This window comes from Petaurus breviceps, unplaced genomic scaffold, assembly GCF_028583685.1.
Source record: "Petaurus breviceps papuanus isolate PSGF00001 unplaced genomic scaffold, PetGlider_PUasm1.0 380, whole genome shotgun sequence".
Taxonomy (NCBI): domain Eukaryota; kingdom Metazoa; phylum Chordata; class Mammalia; order Diprotodontia; family Petauridae; genus Petaurus; species Petaurus breviceps.
Window position 1 is genome coordinate 222,818 of NW_027186305.1, and position 2,638 is coordinate 225,455.

At 35.3% G+C, this 2,638-nt stretch overlaps 1 non-coding gene across 1 annotated transcript; it reads right to left on the minus strand.

Annotated features, from left to right (window-relative positions):
* Positions 1-2,221: 2,221 nt before the first annotated feature.
* Positions 2,222-2,348, minus strand: LOC138170776 (U6atac minor spliceosomal RNA). Its single transcript, XR_011170743.1, has one exon. It is a non-coding gene; the product is annotated as a U6atac minor spliceosomal RNA (small nuclear RNA).
* Between the last annotated feature and the right edge of the window lie 290 nt (positions 2,349-2,638).

The window sequence follows — 2,638 nt, forward strand, 5'->3', positions numbered from 1 at the left end:
CAGCCTCATTATCATTGTATATGGAAATGGACACATATACTGCCCAGGTTTCAAAACTCCTCCATTTGCTGTAACTGATGGTTCCAGGTATGGATGATGTGGTGCTGACTGATGGAGCACCTGGGTTTTCTCAGTGTTAATTGCTAGGCCAAAATTAGCACAAGCAACAGAGAATTGATCCATATTTTGTTGCATCTCAGCTTCAGAGCTGCATTGAGAGCAGAATCAAAAAAGCAGATAACAGGTTTTCTCAATATCAAACCCTTATCAGGGAATTTTGGGACAATTTTTTTTCATTCAAATGCAGTCCTTCTTACCCTAGGTGCATTAATTTTGTTCATGCAAATTTTCTTAGTTTCAGGTAACCAGAGGTTGTTATTTTTTATTTTATTTTCATAAAATCCAAAATTTTAATGAACCAAAATTTATATTATTTTATTTTTGTAACTGACCCTATCTCTTGTTTGGTTAAGAATATACTTCCTTCTCCTAGCTGTGAGAGGTAGATGATTGGCTTCTCTTCCATTTTTAATACTATAATCCTAAATATTCAGATCATGTCTCCTTTTAGAATGTATTATGGAATGTGGTATAAGGTGTTAAGCTAAGTCCTATTTCTATCAGACTGCTTTCCAATTTTCCTAGCAAATTTTATCAAAAAAGGAGTTTTTCCCCAAGGTAATTTATGTTTTCCACTTTAACACTAGGTTATTGAGCATTATTGTTTCTGATTCTTCTTTGCCTATATGTGTGTATGATATATATATATATATATGTGTGTGTGTACACACACATATACATATACACACATACATTCATGCACGCCTGTATACATGTACTTACACATATACAGCTATACATAAAACATACATGTATGTATATATACACATATGACTAACACTTTACAATCTAGTTTGAGGTCTGGGAGTGTTATTCCCCTTGTTTCCCTGCCACCTCTGTTTTTTAGTTTCTTGGGTATTTTATGTCTTTTAATTTTTCTCTTTTTTAATTAAATTTTGTTTATTTTTAGTTTATGTCATTCATTTCCACAAGATTTTGAGTTACAAATTTTCTCCCCATCTCTCCTCCACTCACCACCCCAAAACAGCGATCCCAATGTATAACTGCTCCCCCAATCTGCTCTCTCTCCTATATCCTCCCCCACCCCCCTCTGACTTTCCAGTAGGGCAAGATGGATCTCTGTATCTGAGTGCCTGTATATCCAATTTCCCAGTTGCGGGTAAATAATAATAATAATAATAATAATAATAATAATAATAATATATTTTGAACATTTGATTTTAAAACTTTGAATTCCAGATTCTTTCCCTTCCTCCTTTGTCACCCACCCTTACTAGGAAGATAAGCAATTCAATATAGGCTGTACATGTGTAACCATGCAAAACATTTCCATAGTGGATATATTGTAAAAGACTGATTATATTTCCCTCCATCCTATCCTGACCCCAACTTGTTCTATTCTCTATTTTGACCCCGTCCCTTTTCAAAAGTGTGTTTCCAACTTCCCTCCCCCCCAACCTTCCTTCCCCTCCATCATCCCCCCTCTCATCCCTTCCCCCCTACTCTCTTGTAGGGAGAGATACCCTATTTAGTGTGTATGTCTTTCCCTCCCCTAGCCAAATTCAATGAGAGTAAGGTTGACTCATTCCCTTTTGCCTTCCTGTTCTTCCCCTCCATTGTAACAGTTTTCCCTTGCCTATTCTATATGAGATAATTTACCCCATTCTGTCTCACCCCATCTCCTCTCATATTTCTCACCTCTCAATTACACCTTTTAATTATCATTCCTCCCTATTCAATTGGTACTGTGCCCTCTGTCTATGTATACCTGTACACATATATACACACACTCACATGTGTATGCATATACCCATATACCTTCCTATACAGACGTATATATGTATGCATACATACATATATATATACACATATATTTATATATAAATTTACATTCCCTTCAACTATTCTCATACTGAGAAAAGTTTTACAAGTTACAATTATCATTTTTCCATGTAGGAATGTAACTAGTTCAACTTTGATAAGTTCCTTATGATTTCTTTTCCCTGCTTACCTTCTCATGCTTCTCTTGCTTCTTGTATCTGAATGTCAAAATTTCTATTTAACTCTGGTTATTTCATCAAGAATGCTTGAAAGTCCTCTATTCCATTGAATGACCATATTTTTTTTTCCTGAAACATGATGAAAAACATGGTTAGCTGCCACAGAGTAGGTGCAATGCCTTCACCGTATATGTATTGTAAAGACCACTAGGACCTCTTACATCCTTATCAAGGGGAGTGCTAACCTTCTCTCCTTTCATACAACACTTTTACTTTTTCAAATACATTTTGTTCTTATTATAACCAGTTATATAAATTGTCCTTTTGGAAATTTGATTAGCATAGCAATAAAGCCATAAATTAACTATTTTCAGTTTTATTATATTGGCACAGCCTAGACATGAGCACTGAATATTCCTTCAGCTATTTAAGGGTTTTTATTTACATAAAGAGCACTTTGTAATCAAATATGTACAAATCATGTGTGTGTGTGTGTGTGTGTGTGTGTGTGAGAGAGAGAGAGAGAGAGAGAGAGAGAGAGAGAGAGAGAGAGAGAG